At 40.3% G+C, this 19,479-nt stretch overlaps 1 long non-coding RNA gene across 1 annotated transcript; it reads right to left on the minus strand.

Annotated features, from left to right (window-relative positions):
• Positions 1-9,821: 9,821 nt before the first annotated feature.
• LOC129188861 (uncharacterized) lies at positions 9,822-13,262 on the minus strand. The gene is made up of 3 exons (XR_008572705.1): positions 13,069-13,262; positions 12,890-12,947; positions 9,822-12,641 (listed from the first exon to the last, which is right to left on the minus strand). It is a non-coding gene; the product is annotated as an uncharacterized LOC129188861 (long non-coding RNA).
• Positions 13,263-19,479: the final 6,217 nt, after the last annotated feature.

Raw genomic sequence — 19,479 nt, forward strand, 5'->3', positions numbered from 1 at the left:
AAGTTTAACCGTGGGAGTTGTATGATTTAAATATTAACGGTTCATTTCTGTGAAATAGTTAAAGACGGCAGTAAAAATGCACAAGCCCAATGGAGAGTCGATAGCTCAGAAGTACAAAATCTTACCATGGAGCATCAACACTTTCAGACCTTTCTCATCCTCCAACATCTTTCCTCAGCACGTATTCATGCCAAACATTGACTTGATCAGCTGACTTAACACATTTCTTCACTCTCTCCTTTGACCTGTTCAGCTCACAGTGCACATTTGATGCACAGGAGGGATTGAACAGCGGGACAGCTAACCTATCCCTCTGTGGCTCCAGTCATGCGTGGCATGGAGGTTTTTTGGGGGGGGGTTGTGGGATTTACACTCAAGCGTCTTGTGATAGGAGGCTTCCTCCTTTCCTGCTGCTGCATTCATACAATTAAAGAGAATCTTTCATCACACACTGCAACTCAACACTTTCTCATCAGTGAGTTCTCATGTGTACTGAAAGTGATTGTTGTTGAGAAAAGTTTCTGTTGCAGACTGAACAGGAATATACTGTAGTTTTTCTTCAGTGTGTCTTCTCATGTGTTGTACAAGGTTTGATTGGTTATTAAAGCTTTTGTAGCAACTTGAACATGAATATGGTTTTTATTCAGTGCGTATTCTCATGTCTTTTTAAAACATGTGCCACACACTGAGCAGGAAAATGGTTTCTCCCCAGTGTGTATTCTCATGTGGTGTGGTTTAGTTTACATGAAGGTTACAATGAATACATCTCATGAATCATCCTTTCACAGTTCCACATGTCTAAAAGGAGTAGAAAGTAGCAAAGCTTATTTAATCCTACCCCCCATCTATTCCACATCTTGTACAATACTTGTTCACTTCCTGCATTCCATGTCATGTTTTTTATGATAATCAGAATAATACATAAATAACAGTAGACAAATTGTGTGTATTATAATTATATATATATATATATATATATATATATATATATATATATATATATTCTTTAAAAAAATTTGAGGAACACTTAGAAAACACATCAGATCTAAACGGGGGGAAAAATGAACCTCGAATATCTTTCCTGATAATAAGTGGGTGATGTATTAGTAACGAAATGATGCCACATAATTTGATAGAAATGAAAATGATCACCCTATAGAGGGGGGAAATCAAAGACACCCCAAAAATGAAAGTGGAAAAAATGATGCAGCACACTGGTCCATTTTGCTAAAATGTCATTGTAGCAACTCAAAATGATTCTCAGTAGTTTGTGTGGCCCCCACGTGCTTGTACGCATGCCTGACAACGTCGGGGCATGCTCCTAATGAGACTATGGATGGTGTCCTGGGGGAGCTCCTCCCAGATCTGGACCAGGGCATCACTGCGGTACCTGGACGCATGGAGGACATTCCAGGAGACAGGTAATTACTCCAGGAGAGCTGGACAGGGCCGTAGAAGGTCCTTACACCCTCAGCAGGATTGGTATCTGCTCCTTTGTGCAAGGAGGAACAGGATGAGCACTGCCAGAGCCCTACAAAATGACCTCCAGCAGGCCACTGGTGTGAATGTTTCTGACCAAACAATCAGAAACAGGCTCCATGAGGGTGGCCTGAGGGCCCGACGTCCTGTAGTGGGCCCTGTGCTCACTGCCCAGCACCGTAGAGCTCGATTGGCATTTGCCATAGACCACCAGAATTGGCAACTACACCACTGGTGCCCTGTGCTCTTCACTGATGAGAGCAAGTTCAACCTGAGCACATGCGACAGACGTGAAAGGGTCTGGAGATGCTGTGGAGAACGTTATGCTGCCTGCAACATCATTCAGCATGACCGGTTTGGTGGTGGGTCAGTGATGGTCTGGGGAGGCATATCCCTGGAAGGACGCACAGACCTCTACAGGTTAGATAATGGCACCCTGACTGCTATTAGGTACCGGGATGAAATCCTTGGACCCATTGTCAGAAACTACGCTGGTGCAGTGGGATGTGGGTTCCTCCTGGTCCACGACAATGCCCGACCTCATGTGGCTAGTGTATGCAGGTAGTTCCTGGAGGATGAAAGAATTGATACCATTGACTGGCCCCCACGTTCACCTGACCTAAACCCAATAGAACACCTCTGGGACATGATGTTTAGGTCCATACGGCGCCGCCAGGTTGCTCCTCAGACTGTCCAGGAGCTCATTGATGCCCTGGTCCAGATCTGGGAGGAAATCCCCCAGCACACCATCCGTAGTCTCATTAGGAGCATGCCCCGACGTTGTCAGGCATGCGTACAAGCGCGTGGGGGCCACACACAAGGGCCGTCCAGCCCTTGACGCTGTCGCTCGTTCTCCTCTTTTGTACGAGAAAGTTCCTCCTCGTACCCCGCTATCGTTCTTTCAAACGCTGCAAATATTTCTTCAACTGCCGCAGTTAGTCGCTGATTCACCAACACTCTCAGCATTGGAACTACACTCATTTTCACACACTCAACACTTTACACTCGCACTTGGTCTCTGCTTAGCGATGCGTTAACTTCTGCGTCTCTTCTTATTCTACTTGTTTTTTTTATTGGCGGTTGGTAAGCAACTTATGGTGTGCATTACTACAACCTTCTGGTAAGGAGTGTGAATCGAGATGCTGAAAAAACAAAATAAATAATGAAAAAGGAAAAAACTAAATGTGTTTTATTACAATAGTCACGCAAGCCTGCGCTGTGTTTCAAAGGGAGCGGGGAAGAAGGACAAAGTAACAAGAAGCCAAAAACATACCACTTCCACACAGAATGGGAGAACTTTTTTTTTTCACTGTCATGTTAGCCATGGCTGACTGCATACCGTGTGAAGGTAATGTCACCTGCCTGTCGCCTGAAGTCAGCTGGGATAGGCTCCAGCATACCCAAGACCCTAATGAGAAGCGGCATAGAAAATGGATGGATGGATGATGGGAACTGTTCAATGGCCTCAGAATTAAAAATGAAACATTCCTGCCACCTTTCGTCAACCCTCTTGGGCCAGGAAGTAGTCTAACATTCGGGACGAGAAACTGCAGCACTCTTGAGTCATGATCAAAGCGGTTTCCACTTCACAATCAGAAATGGTATGGTCCTGAAGTCCTACATCATTTGCTGACTGCAGAAAAATCTTTTTGGCATTTGAGCATTCCCCCACCCCTCGCACCAGAATCAAAAATGGCACCATCATTTTCTTTAAACCAGGAAGTAGCCTGTTAATGGACAAACACAAATTTGGCGCTCAACATTTTTTTTTCCCACGGACGTTAGCGCCAGTGATGTGCGGATCAATACTGAAATATTGGCACGTCCGATACCAGATGTTCATGGTCTAAAATTGATTCTGAAATCCAAATAACACAGTGTGAAGTAACTAAATTATTGATATCTTGTTAAAATGATATGCGGTTGGTGGGAACTACTTTTTCTTCTGCCTGAGTACAAAAGAGTGCGAACTTGTACTCTTTTGGCATCCAAAAGTACAAACTTGTACTCTTTTGGAGTACTCATGGTTGAATATGATTATTATGGTTATCTATTATCTAGCTATTCTATTATCTATTATTAGTAAAAAAAAAAAAAAAAAAAAAGCATATTTAAGCAAACTATATATTCATGGCCTAAATTAAGCATTTTCAAGCATAAAAATGGCTAAATGAACGAAAATGTAACTACAAGGCATTCAAAAGACGTGATATGGAGTGTAATAGCTTCAATGTCTGTGACTTGTGTGCGCCTTTAAGAAGCGGGACTTAAGAAGTTAGAGTTGATTGTTAGCTAAGTGCGAGCAGCAGGTTAGCAGTGTAGAGAGTGGCCGACAGCAGCTCCTGTGTGAATGTTTGCTGCATATGTGTTCTCTGCTAATAAAGAGATTGAAGTGCATCGTGAGCGGCAGTAGAGTAGCATTCTACACTGGTCTCTATGTGTCAGTAACGTTACACTGATGAGACAATGGCCACCAGGAAGTACTCTGTTAATGTGTGAGTCTATCTTACAGTATCTTGTTTATGTAATGGCTTATTTTCTATTATTACGTCTACCGTATTGGATAATATAAGTGTAAAGGTGACTATAGGGGTGTTATTTCATGTCAACAGGGCTCTAATGATGCTAAAAATTATATTTAGCAAGTTATAAACAAGTTTTCTATTCTCTGACTATGAAAATAAAATATTTAGAATCCTACTTTATTGAAATGTACACCGTGGTCGGGTTTAGAAGCCATCAACCATGATAAACGAGGGACGACTGTACTGTCATGTCTTGAATTTTTTCAAATACACAACTTTTTACTTCAAATACACTACTTTTTACAATATACTACACTATTTTACACTACTTTTTAAAATGTAACATACACACAAGGTGTATTTGCGATATCGGCATGGGATCGATATCGCTGATACCAGCCTGAACTTTACTCAGATCATAAAGGAAATCATCGCACATCACTAGTTAGCGCTTCTCCTGCCCCAGAATGAAAAATGGTACAATCGTGTCATCTAACAACCTTTCCCGTGAGCAAGAAAGTAGACTGCTACATGACACAGTGGATGCCTGATGGAATGCATTTTGTTGTTTTTAAAGTTAAAGAGGGTTGTTTTTGCTAGTGAGGGTATGCTAGCAAGCAGGATTATGCAAAATCTATGCTAACAAAACTTTGTAGCTGGGTGGGGCATACAGTAGGCCAAGTAAAACCCTTTTACATTTAGTTTTGCAAGATTTAGCTTTTCAAACATTTCCCTTAATATCTCAATAAATAATGCATGAAGCTTAATAAGCCAACTTTAGCATCGGAGGTGTTTATAAATATTTCCAATTTGTGCGTGTTCAGCCTTGAGTGAGGTCTACTGAGTGCCATTCGATGTTGAAATGTTACCTTAAACTGAGGAAAACATGATAAATATTTAGTAAGTGGTGCCTCGCTGCCATGGCTTGTGAGTATTACTGCGTCAGCATCGTGGACTCAAAGTGAAAAAGCCAGAATGTTGGGATCCACACGAGAGCTCTGTATCTGGGCTGATGTTTTCATGCTTTTCACGGTTCAAACAGCCGACGTCAATTTGCCTGACCTCGTTAATCACATCTAATGACAGACAGGCTACTTCTTTCAACAACTTTTCACCCAAACACATCAGATGTGTTTTTTGACTCTTCATCACACCACAATGTTTTTAGGCCAACTGGCGATTATCGTCCTAAAATTCTCCCCAAGTTCCCCCCCATCCGCGTCTTCCCGCTCTAATTACCAGCTGTCTAATTAACCCACATGTGGTTGTTTATTGCTCCAGAGGAGTTTGTGCTTGTCGGGCTGTTGAGGATGATGAGGATGATGTTGCAGAATGTAGGCCAGATACATGAAAGGATGTTTAGCTTTTGATACTCGAGACAACTCGTGCATCCGGTGGATTTTCGGCAACCACGTCGCCGTGACTCTTTTGGGATGTCGCTCAGCGCTCTAGCTTTGTTTTACATTATTATGTTTTGTTCCCACAGCGCTGCATTGTCGTCGGCTGCCTGACAATGTGCCAGCTACCGCTGAGTGGCAGCAGTGCTGACATGCACACGCCATGTTAGCTTTTCTGATTGTTTGGAATTTTATTCTTACATTAGCAATAAAGAGCCTACAGTATTAAACATTAACTCTCTAAAAAAACCTCTCTATAAAAAACTGTGTACAGTGGAACCTCGGTTAGCCTTAATGTATTTTTAATGACAAAACGTCTTTGTTAGCATCTTATTAGCTTGCCAATACATGGAAACAGGAACCGGAAGTCAGCTGCGTCGCCTGTCTATGATGTCATCAGCAGTTGACTCTCAAAATGTTAACACAAAACACGTTTTTGTAGTTTTACAATTACATTTTTACAAGCGTAAAGCAGTTCTAAATGCAAATAAATTGCAGATATTCCCTTTCACTTCTACATTCACTGAAGACATGACTGTTCTCAAAGATGCGATGTGGCAGCGAGATAAACACGAACATCACCTTCCTGTTTTTTTCTTGAATTCAATAGTGTCTCTCACCTTCTTTCTCAAAATGCTGGCACTTGCAATTTTATTTGGCCCCGTTTTGGGTTTCTGAGGTGAGAAATAACTCATGGCAAAACAGGAAGGGGGTGTCTGTGTTGATCTCGCTGCCACATCATGTCTTTGGGAACAGTCACATCAAGAATCACATCTTCGATGAAGGTAAAAGTAACCTTAAATGTTCGTGTATCCTTTTCGTTCATCATTAATATGTACTTACTGTATATGCTATAATTGTAAAACTACAAAAACATGTTTGTGTTAACATTTTTGGCTTTCTGGAACAGACTAATTGGATTCACATTATTTCTGATGGAAACATTTTTTTTGCATATCGTCTGTTTCGGTTAGAGTCAGACCTTCTGGAACGGTTTTTCGAAGTCAACCTCTGATGACATCATAGGCAGCGACGCAGCTGACTTCCAGTTCCGGTTCTCATTTTGTTAGCAAGCTATGCTAACCAAGGATGCTTTGTGCTAAAAATACATTAAGAACACAGTTGGACTCACGCAGCGTATTAATAACACCACAAGACATACGCCATACGCCAGGATAATTCATAATGCCAAGTATAGAGAACATACAAACCCTTTATTTTTAAAATCACAGATATTAAAATTCGCAGATTTAGTACACTTTCAAACCGCTAGAATAATGTATAAAGTTAATAATAACTCGTTACCCAAAAATCTAATCAAGTATTTCTCAATCAGAGAGGAGAAATATGATCTTAGAGGAAAATTAAACCTAAAACATTTATATGCGAGAACAACGCTGAAAACCCATAGCATTTCCGTGTGTGGAATTAAATTATGGAACGGATTGAGTAAAGAACTCAAACAATGTACAGAGATGAGCAAATTCAAAAAACAATACAAGCAGTTGATGTTTGCCAAATACAAGGCAGAAGAGTCCTGATTGTTCTGTCAGGTTTGTTATTTTATTTTATTTATTTATTTTTTTATTTTCTATTTTATTTTATTTTATTTTATTTTTTATTTATTTAATTAAATTTTATTTGTTATTTATTTATTTCTATTTATTTATTTATTTTTTTTTTTTTATAATTTTCTTTGTTGTGTTTAAAAAAAAAAAAAAAAAAAAAAGCTTTGTTCTTATTTATTTATTTATTTATTTAGTATTGTCATCATATTATCATTATTATGAATGTTCTCTCTTTTTTTGGGGGGACGGTTATCTCACCGTTATCTATTATGTGTTATCCTGACTATCACTGAAAACATGACATGGAATCCAGGAAGTGAACTACATGTACTGTACTAGATGTAGAATGGATGGGGGGTAGGATTAAATAAGCTTTGCTTCTTCCTACTCCTTTTGGACATGTGGAACTGTCAAAAAATGATTCACGAGATGTATTCCATTGTAACCTTCATGTTCAAATAAACTAAACCAAACCAAACCAAACCATATAGATTCAAGATTCAAGAGAGTTTTATTGTCATGTGCATAGTAAAACAGCAGTTATACCATGCAATGAAAATCTTATTCTGTTCATTCTCCCAAGAAAAGAAAGAAAACAAATGAAAGAATAAGAACATAAGAAACATAAACACACCAGCTGTCTAATTAACCCACATGTGGTTGTTTATTGCTCCAGAGGAGTTTGTGCTTGTCGGGCTGTTGAGGATGATGAGGATGATGTTGCAGAATGTAGGCCAGATACATGAAAGGATGTTTAGCTTTTGATACTCGAGACAACTCGTGCATCCGGTGGATTTTCGGCAACCACGTCGCCGTGACTCTTTTGGGATGTCGCTCAGCGCTCTAGCTTTGTTTTACATTATTATGTTTTGTTCCCACAGCGCTGCATTGTCGTCGGCTGCCTGACAATGTGCCAGCTACCGCTGAGTGGCAGCAGTGCTGACATGCACACGCCATGTTAGCTTTTCTGATTGTTTGGAATTTTATTCTTACATTAGCAATAAAGAGCCTACAGTATTAAACATTAACTCTCTAAAAAAACCTCTCTATAAAAAACTGTGTACAGTGGAACCTCGGTTAGCCTTAATGTATTTTTAATGACAAAACGTCTTTGTTAGCATCTTATTAGCTTGCCAATACATGGAAACAGGAACCGGAAGTCAGCTGCGTCGCCTGTCTATGATGTCATCAGCAGTTGACTCTCAAAATGTTAACACAAAACACGTTTTTGTAGTTTTACAATTACATTTTTACAAGCGTAAAGCAGTTCTAAATGCAAATAAATTGCAGATATTCCCTTTCACTTCTACATTCACTGAAGACATGACTGTTCTCAAAGATGCGATGTGGCAGCGAGATAAACACGAACATCACCTTCCTGTTTTTTTCTTGAATTCAATAGTGTCTCTCACCTTCTTTCTCAAAATGCTGGCACTTGCAATTTTATTTGGCCCCGTTTTGGGTTTCTGAGGTGAGAAATAACTCATGGCAAAACAGGAAGGGGGTGTCTGTGTTGATCTCGCTGCCACATCATGTCTTTGGGAACAGTCACATCAAGAATCACATCTTCGATGAAGGTAAAAGTAACCTTAAATGTTCGTGTATCCTTTTCGTTCATCATTAATATGTACTTACTGTATATGCTATAATTGTAAAACTACAAAAACATGTTTGTGTTAACATTTTTGGCTTTCTGGAACAGACTAATTGGATTCACATTATTTCTGATGGAAACATTTTTTTTGCATATCGTCTGTTTCGGTTAGAGTCAGACCTTCTGGAACGGTTTTTCGAAGTCAACCTCTGATGACATCATAGGCAGCGACGCAGCTGACTTCCAGTTCCGGTTCTCATTTTGTTAGCAAGCTATGCTAACCAAGGATGCTTTGTGCTAAAAATACATTAAGAACACAGTTGGACTCACGCAGCGTATTAATAACGCCACAAGACATACGCCATACGCCAGGATAATTCATAATGCCAAGTATAGAGAACATACAAACCCTTTATTTTTAAAATCACAGATATTAAAATTCGCAGATTTAGTACACTTTCAAACCGCTAGAATAATGTATAAAGTTAATAATAACTCGTTACCCAAAAATCTAATCAAGTATTTCTCAATCAGAGAGGAGAAATATGATCTTAGAGGAAAATTAAACCTAAAACATTTATATGCGAGAACAACGCTGAAAACCCATAGCATTTCCGTGTGTGGAATTAAATTATGGAACGGATTGAGTAAAGAACTCAAACAATGTACAGAGATGAGCAAATTCAAAAAACAATACAAGCAGTTGATGTTTGCCAAATACAAGGCAGAAGAGTCCTGATTGTTCTGTCAGGTTTGTTATTTTATTTTATTTATTTATTTTTTTATTTTCTATTTTATTTTATTTTATTTTATTTTTTATTTATTTAATTAAATTTTATTTGTTATTTATTTATTTCTATTTATTTATTTATTTTTTTTTTTTTATAATTTTCTTTGTTGTGTTTAAAAAAAAAAAAAAAAAAAAAAGCTTTGTTCTTATTTATTTATTTATTTATTTAGTATTGTCATCATATTATCATTATTATGAATGTTCTCTCTTTTTTTGGGGGGACGGTTATCTCACCGTTATCTATTATGTGTTATCCTGACTATCACTGAAAACATGACATGGAATCCAGGAAGTGAACTACATGTACTGTACTAGATGTAGAATGGATGGGGGGTAGGATTAAATAAGCTTTGCTTCTTCCTACTCCTTTTGGACATGTGGAACTGTCAAAAAATGATTCACGAGATGTATTCCATTGTAACCTTCATGTTCAAATAAACTAAACCAAACCAAACCAAACCATATAGATTCAAGATTCAAGAGAGTTTTATTGTCATGTGCATAGTAAAACAGCAGTTATACCATGCAATGAAAATCTTATTCTGTTCATTCTCCCAAGAAAAGAAAGAAAACAAATGAAAGAATAAGAACATAAGAAACATAAACACACAAACATATATACCAATAAATTAAGCAACAACAACAGAAGAGACATTAATACAAGTAAATAATACAAATAAATAAATAAATAAATACTAAAGTGCTATGAGTGTGTGCGTGTGTTGCGTGGGGCGTGTGCGAGTGCTTCGTTGAGGAGCCTGATGGCCTGTGGGTAAAAGCTGTTTGACAGCCTTGTGGTCCTGGACTTCAAACTCCTGTAGCGTCTGCCTGACGGTAGGAGTGTGAATAATGAGTGTTGTGGATGTGTGCTGTCCTTGATGAGGTTGTGTGTTCTGCGTAGGACTCTAGATGTATAAATGTCTTGCAGTGAGGGGAGGGCTGCCCCAACAATGTTCTGTGAGGTCTTGATCACCCGCTGGAGTGCCTTCCTATCACGTGTTGTACAGTTACCGTACCAAACAGTGATGGAGGCGGTAAGGACACTTTCGATGGTGCATCTGTAGAAGCAACTCAGGATTGTGGTGGACATGCCAAATTTCCTCAGTCTTCTCAGGAAGTACAGTCTCCTTTGGGACTTCTTCAGAATTTGTTGGGTGTTGTGAGACCAGGTGAGGTCCTCGCTGATGTGTGTGCCAAGGAACTTGAAGGTTTTCACCCTCTCCACCTCAGTCTCACCAATAAACAGGGGGCTATGCGGCTCCTTTTCCCTTGTTCTTGGGTCGATGATCATCTCTTTAGTCTTATCCGTATTGAGAAGGAGATTGTTATCACGACACCAAGCTATGAGGTCCGCCACCTCGTGCCACCTCTCTTCTGTATGATGTTTCAACACCACCAGTGATCAGGCCGATGGCTGTAGTGTCATCCGCAAATTTAATGATGCTGGTGTTGTTCTGGGAGGCCACGCAATCGTAGGTGAAGAGCGTGTAGAGGAGTGGACTCAGCACACACCCCTGTGGGGTCCCAGTGCTCACAATTCTTGAGCTGGATGTGCGATTGTGGACTCTGACTGACTGGGGCCTGCCTGTGAGAAAGTTAAACACCCAGTTACAGAGGGAGGGAGACAGGCCAAGTGTGAGGAGCTTATTTGTGAGTTTGTGGGGGCAGACTGTATATAGTGCGCTAACAGGAAAATGTAAGCAAACTGCAGCACAAGTTCAGTGTAAATTTTGGACGGTAACCGAAAAACACACTAACTGAGGTTCCACTGTATATGAGGTGAACAAAAAAAGGGAAAAATACAGTATAGTAGTCTATTTGTGCAGCGTGTTAGCGCACGCACAACTGTGCGTTCAAGGACTGTGGACCAAAGTTGGAAGGGTCACTGCTCGCAACAAACATAAACATGCAAACACTATGGGTTTTATAACTACATTATTTTTAAAATAAAATAATGGCCCATATTTCCAAAATTGATATGCATTTACATAAAATTCTATGCAGTTATTTACAACATATTTTTTTTAAGTGTATTTAATTTTTTTTTAGCATTGTACCCGGAAGTTTTCCTCATCCAATTTAGTTGTTAAAATACTAAAATGTACTTAATTAAAATACTTATTTACTTAAATTATATTTACTTGTTTGTTTGTTTTTTCACTTAAACTGACTAAAACTATACTAAAACATTTTGAAATTTGTTGACTCAATCGGGACTAAATCTATCACATAAAGAAAGGACTAAAATGTGACTAAAACGAGAAGCATTTTTTTCCAAAAAAACTAAGCCTAAAAATAAAATGGCTGCCAAAAACAACACTATATGGAGCAGGTTTAGGAGCACGTTCGTGATAGATGAAAGAAACCCGACAGAACCTCTCATCAGCAAGCACTTTTGCAATACCGGCAAAGGGGGTTCGGGGTTTAATAGTCCACTGAAAAAAAAACCTCTTTTGATAGGAATGAAGAGGAATACAAATGATCCATTCCTGCATCTAACTTTCTTTGGACTTCAGAGGTGACACAGTAGCTAATAAGCAGTAATAATAATTACTATCCTTGGGCTTTAGCATTCATTTTACGACCAACACTGTAACTGCTGCTACTCCTACTAGTCTAGGTCTATGGCAGCATGATTCATGACAAGACCTATGTGGAAATTCAATTAGTTGAGCACAGACCTCTTGCAAAACACAGCATACCTCTGAGTGCACGCAAACGGCACAATGTTGTAATAGGACAGCTTCATGGCGTACATGCAAGTGTAGATCTCAAGAAAAGGCGCCTCTTATTGATCTCTGTTGGGTATTAATATTTCCCTCGGGTTGCCACCAGTGTCGATGGTGTTTGTGATTGGTGAGCAAACAGGAAATGAAACACAGGGTGGGGACCACACCTCACAACCATGATGTCAAGGTCGCCATATCTCCAAGGGGCCGCAAATGAGAGCATTTCCACTGTTGTCGCACATTTCCCGCGGTTGTCTTGAGACTGTGTTTTAATAGATTTTCATTTTCTCTCACCTTGGCCAGAGCGGCCGTGTACTTTTGTTTCTTCAGCCGTTTTTTCAGCCGTGTGATTGATTAGCGTGTGATAGGCCATGGAGGGCAGCAAGCTTATGGAGCCTCCGCACTTCATCTAGTCCCGACGACAATAGGAGAGAAGAACTTCAGCCTTGGCTTTTCGTGTTTATTATTTTGTTTATGTTGAAAAAGTTGTAGAGGTGATTCAGGAATGGATTTCAGTGGGTACAAGGTTGTTTAGAGTCTGCAAAGCGTCAAAACAGACCTGAAGAGAGAGAGAGAGAGAGAGAGATTTAGGAATGGACCCACAGTAAATTTAATTCACAACAGAGACAGAACAAATATAACATATGATTTTTTTCACTCATTGTAATAGAGAAGGATTTATGCTATCAGAGTGTGGATTTTCACCAATATTGAACAGCTTTGCAAGGGAGAATACATACGCCTCATGAAACATTCAGGGCTGAAGGCAGGAAGTTGTACTTGCACACATAAAAAAACAGAACATACCTACGCAGAAGAAGTCGGTAAAAATAGTGAGAGGAGTAGCCAGAAGCATGCTGAGGTGCTGATACGGGAAGGACATTAGATTTTAGTGAGTCATCTTGCACCAAACTCAGATACACAGAAACACACACAAATTTGAGTACTAAATCCGACGTGCTCATGATAAGTCCCACCTCCCTCACCTCTACAGCTAAAGACCTCCGACTCTCCTTTGACCACTCCAGCCTCCCAGCCTCACCCCTTTGCCGGAACCTTGGAGTCATCTTTGACAGTCTTCTTAACAAACTCCAAAACATTCCAAACTCTGCCACCCGCCTCCTCACCCACACCAGTTACTGAGACCACATCACCCCTGTCCTTCACAACCTCCACTGGCTCCTTATCCCTTACCGTATCTAGTTGAAAATCCTCTTACTCACCCATAAATCACTCCACAACCAGGCCCCCACTTACCTGAAAGACTTGCTCCACCCCTACACCTCTTCCTGTACTCTGCTCCTCAGATACAAACCTCCTGACTGCCCCTAGGACCAAGCACCAAAGAGCCTTCTCTGTTCCCTTTGGAAGTCACTTCCGCCACACATTCGTGACACTGCTGACCTTACCACTTTCAAGACGAACTTAAAAACACACTTGTTCCGCACTGCTTTCAACAGATAACTCTTTAAAACGTACATATTTAGTAATACTTCACATTGCAATCTCTTAATCTTGTCTTTTGTATGCACTTTTAACTATTTGTTCTGAACTCTCTCTCATTTGTTTGCTTTTACCATGCAAAGCATCTTTGAGTTTTTGTAAAACCGCTCTATAAATACAGTAAATGTATTATATTATCATTACTAAGGATGAGCGAGTACACCACTGTCTGTATCTGTTTCTGTTCCTCCATCTAAATGATCTGTATCCCTATCTGTAGTTTTGTGTTTTGGGTGGGGCTTAAAATCGTTACATTATTCTAAGTCTGAAATTGAAATAGATTGATCAGAAGTTGCTATATTTGTTTATTATTCAGCTATATGTGTACCTGTACTGTATATGTGTCCAAGTCATCTGTAAGACTTTATTATTTAATTATTTTTTTAATGATCTGTGTGAAGTTGGTGATTCATGCAAACATCCAGTGATGGCAAACAGGGAAATCATCTGTCTGCCTTGTTCACTGTAGTTTTCTCAAAAGAACCGCGTTCAGTACTACGAGCAAAGTTGTCCAACTGACTTTATACCACCAGCCAAGTTAGAAACGAGTAAACGGAAAAAAAAAAGAAACATTGGCTGTGACCGAAGCAACATGACCCGTTTACAGCTCTGTCTTGTCAAATGCACCGTGTATGTAACGAAACAAGTTTACCAAATAACTTTAGGTATGAGCTGAGCTGAAGAAAACCTAAAAAAAAAACTGTCCGGAGTGAAGGCAGTGACCAACTCGACATGAGCCGTTTTCAACTGTGTCTTGTCAAACGCACCGCGTACCCCTCTTTCTGGCTGGAGGGAGTCTGTCTAGGGAGGGGCGGTCGCTGTGTGTGGCTGGCCAGTCACAGAGCCTGAAGAGTGAATACGTAAGTAGTTACCCAATGAGGATTTTCCTTCATCACGATTATGAATAATGACGATCTGTACTCGTTTCATGCTCGTACTCGGCAAAAATGCATTATCCGTAACGGATACTCGTCTAAAACGAGTATCCGACTCATCCCTAGTCATTACATTACCTTTCGCCCAAAGTCAGCTGGGATAGGCTCCAGCACACCCGCGACCCTAGTGAGGATAAGCAGCATAGAAGATGGATGGATGGATTGTCATTACATTAATAAAATGATCTCACAATAATGTTGACAATAATATTGTTTATTGTTATCGTGGCAGGCCTAAACACTTACAGCATTTTCTAATCTTTATTAACAAAAATTAAGCTGATTTTGTATCAAAATAGGCTATTAATAAGAAAGCAAAGACATCTAATGTATGTATAAAATGTAAGCTCAGCATCAGCCGTGGGCACCTTCACGAAGTCATCATGGTACAGTCTTGATTGACAGACTGAATGACACAACAGCAGCATGGCTGAAGAAAAGTCAGTCTGTTATTTGAACTAGACACACGGGGTCTTGCAGGCAGACGCTAAAACACTACATGAAGAGTGGTCAACACTTCCTAGTTCTTTCCTTCTATGGACTTGTTTCCTAAAGCTTGCTCTAAACTAGCATGCAGAACGTCACTGCCATCTACAGCCCACACTCCAAACAGCAGCCTAGAAGATTCAAGTTTTTCAAGATTCAAGAGTTTTATTGTCATATGCACAGTAAAACAGCAGTTATACTATGCAATGAAATTCTTGTTCTGTTCATTCTCCCAGGAAAAAGAAAGAAAGAAAAACACAAGAAAATTAATCAGAACATCAGAAACATAAGTACCAATAAATTAAGCTACAACAAAAGAAGAGACATTAATAGAAATCAATAAATAAATAATATAGTGCTATGAGTGTGTGCGTGTGTTGCGTGCGGCGTGTGTGAGTGCTTTGTTGAGAAGCCTGATGGCCTGTGGGTAAAAGCTGTTTGCCAGTCTTGTGGTCCTGGACTTCAAACTCCTGTAGCGTCTGCCTGACGGTAGGAGTGTGAATAACTACACAATACAGCCGTCGCTATCGACGGCGATTTTGATAGTTGAATCAGACTCCTCCTGAATTGAATCCTCAAATAGTCGACTATTCTAATGCACACTGTGATACGACGCAAGCTTGTTAGCGGCGAAGGGAGTATCATTTAGAACCAACTGCAGATGGCACAATGACAAAATAAATTGAAGCTGCAAAAGTAAGAAATGTGTACAAAAATCACACTTAAAAGTGTGCCACACAACAAATAAACAAATAAGCGCCACAGGCAACAATAAGTGCACAAAACAGGAAGCAACAACTTAAAACCAAAGCAACACAAGCAGTCATAAACAAACAAGTCTAACAAACCAAAAAGACCACTCAGTGCTATAACACTTGCGAGGGAAGACTGTTAATGCAGTCAGCTGTCCCAAATGAATGGAAATTGGTGTTTTTTAAAATCCATGTGGCTCTGGTGAAATCCTACAGCAGCGTACACATACACGTAATTCATGTAATGAATGTGATTGCTCTCCCTGCCAGTTGTAAATGATAACCTCCACCTTGCACAATTGTAATGTAATGAACAGAACCACTCCAAATAATCCAGTCAGCAAAGCTGTAGTAATACTGCGTTGTATAATGAAACTTACATTTTTTTGTCCAATCAGATTTCAGCTTCTATGTGTTGCCATGTCAATGTATTCTGCTTAATTAAAGATTAATTAATGATATAAGTACTACATGTACGTGTATACATATACAGTATATGTGTATGTATGTCAATATGAGTTTGGATGCAGTAGTAATATTAAACGAGGATAATTAATGAAAAAAACAATAATAAAAATGATATAATAATACGTAATGATAAATGTTATTTACCTTTGAAGAGGAGTGGTCCAGCATACGTCGTTGTGGTGGAGTTGGAGGAGGAGTGATTGAAAAAAAGGACAAATCGTCGTGGTAGTTAGACTCTTCTAAAAGAGGTAGTGTTCTGTGGGTGGTGTAGAATTAAGCAGGCCTATTAACTCTTCATAAACTTTAATCACACGCTCTGTCCGGGTTGTATAATTTAGCTTTCCATTTAGCTTTACACTGTATCTCCCCCTCGTCTAACTCTTCCTCTGTTGGTCTCATTAGCTCAAAAGGCTTCCTCTGTTGGTCCTATTAGCAGTGTCACAGTGCCCTCTACTGGTCAAGCATGTACATTAGCAGTATAAATACTGATTGAGCGACTACAAGGCAAAATGTGTTCATATCCACGAGTGTTCGCTAGTCGGGTGTTCGTAAGTTGGGGACCTAGTGTATATATTCTTATTATCAATATATATATTTAAATAAAACCGGCCCTTGCAGTTTCGGCCGAGAAGAATCGTGGCTGGTCGTCACTGAAGGCCTGGGTACCAAATGCACCAGCCGCCACTTCTATATACATTGCTTCTATATACTTGAGGGCGCACATTTTGGCAGTGTGGTGCTGTCCCAATTCTAATCCAAACAATTACTCTCGTTGCATACTTATGGGAAATGATTATCGCAATATTTATCCACTTCCCCTTCTTCCTCGTCTCTCCTTATTAATTGTGAATTGCAACCACTTCCGCTACAAAGCCAAGATGGTGATGATTGAGGGTGGTTACATTCCATCACATTTGGGGCGTGTTGAGTGGCAGCACACTGCATTTTGCCGTACTTCTCTGTGTGAATGCACTTATGCACTCAAAATGCTAAGTGTGGAAGTGTCGATTTGGAACACAGCCTGTGAATGCGCCCTTAATTACAGCGATGGACCTCCTGTCATTTTCCATTCCAGCCTTCACATCACCCCCTCTCCCCTCTCAGCACCCCACCAACAGCCCTGACTCCCTAGGGCCTCCTGCCTGACATTTGCTGTGGATGTTTATGAGCATTGCAGGCCACGCTCAGCTTAACTCGAGCGGCCACCCTTCCTAATCGGCTCTCCTGGCTCGGACGGCTAACAAGCTTAGAGCAAAGTAGAGCAGTGGTCAGCGAAATAAAAAAATTTTGGCTCAGTAGTTTGTGTTACGTATATGGAATGGGATAAAGTCAACTGAATAGCATCCTAATCTGCATATAAATAAAGCTGCCTGGTATCATTTCCAGCAGTGCATTGTGTTAAGCTTGCAGAGGCCAGTGGGAAGAACATGATCTGAGCTTTTCCTATTTCTCTAAACAATGCAAAATGTCTTTGCTTTTGTGTGTGTGTAATTGCTTTTTATTGACCAATGTCCAATCTTTGCTGTCTTGCTGCAGTGATGTGGTTTAAAAAAACTAACAGTAAAGAGCAGCACTTCCTAATCCCCCCACAATGCTCTGCTCGGTCTCCATCTGCATACAACGTGGGAGGTGAACGCTCAGATCTGATACCACAAAATACACACGCACGCACACACACACAAACACGCACACGCAAATACTTCCCATTCAATAAAAGCCGCCCAGAATGAAGTGTGCATGAGAGATGCTCATCTTCCATGCTGCATGCTAGCCTGCAGCTCATCCACACAAACCAGGAAGGAGACAAAAAAGCTTTTCTTTTTGAAGGCATATGTTATTTCTAATATAAATGAGCGGCCATGGCACGTGTAATTTATTTTGGAGATCATATTTTCCTCCGAGCTTTTATTCCACTTGGCTTCTCTCGAACAGGAGTCACGACGAGCAGTTTGCAGCCTCCATCTGCATGTTTGCATGCGAGAGCGCAAATGAACATCCAATTTTGTGTGTACGCGCACGCGTGGCTCACGCTTGACCTCACTTGCCCAAATTGGAGCTACGTACAAAAATAAAACAACAGAGTGGAAATTTGTGACAGGAAAATGCTTTTCTTCCACTTTCTTTTGCCGTGAAGCACTCTAAAGCAACCGAACTTTCTGCTCAGTATGGTCCTGTAATCCCCGCTGACGCTTTCCACAGGCTGCCTACTTTTGAGGTTATTTTTGTCTGGGCTGAGGAAGTTGTAGGTAGTGACATCCCTGCAATTAGTTGGAATAGGAGCAACACATGCACACGCCTCCGGAAATGGCATAATTCTTTTTATAATCCACATCCATCTTTGATTTTTAGACACCATATAAATTGGCCATGAACCACAGATGTACATGAGCTTCATTAGAAAATATTTGAAGCAGCTCTCAGTAGGATGCAGTGCAGTTCCTACATCCCTGTAAACTATCCATCCAGCTTCTATGCCGCTTCTCCTCATTAGGGTCGCTGGAGCCTATCCCAGCTGACTTCGGGCGATAGGTGGGGTACACCTGGACTGGTCGCCAGCCAATCGCAGGGCACATATAGACAAACAACCATTCACACTCACATTCATACCTATGGACAATTTAGAGTCTCCAATTAACCTAACATGCATGTTTTTGGAATGTGGGAGGAAACTGGAGTACCCGAGAAAACTCCACATTATTTTTTACACGTGTTTGACAGTTAATGTAAAAAAGCACATTGACCAAAAGTCACTTGCCTTAAAAAAGAAATGTCTGCATTTCTCTATTTTACTTTATTTATTTAGTACAGTGGCGTTAAACTCCTTTTCACTGCGGGCCACAGCTTTGCCTTCAGGTTGTCTTAGAAGATGTTTCACCTCTCATCCAAGTAGGCTTCGTCAGTTCATGCTCATGGACTTGATCGGACAGGTCTAACCTGAGGGGATGGTGCAAAATGTGATCATTTACTCTGTCAGGTTGAGGCATGCCCCAACCAAGACCGATTTCACTCATTTGTGGCGCGAAATGACAGTCGTTAAGATGCAGTGGAGTGAGACCTCTGACTGGCAAAGACAGCCATTTGATTCCACCCAAACCACCAGAAGAACAAAAAATTCCAATTGCATACAGTATGAATTTTTTGTCCAATAACTGGCAGAACAGATTTTTGATGTGCATCATTTCCAGGCTTTCGCAGGCCACAAAAAATATGTGGTGGACTGAATCTGGCCTCCGGGCCTTGAGTTTGACACTTG

This window comes from Dunckerocampus dactyliophorus, chromosome 10 (assembly GCF_027744805.1).
Source record: "Dunckerocampus dactyliophorus isolate RoL2022-P2 chromosome 10, RoL_Ddac_1.1, whole genome shotgun sequence".
NCBI classification, from domain to species: domain Eukaryota; kingdom Metazoa; phylum Chordata; class Actinopteri; order Syngnathiformes; family Syngnathidae; genus Dunckerocampus; species Dunckerocampus dactyliophorus.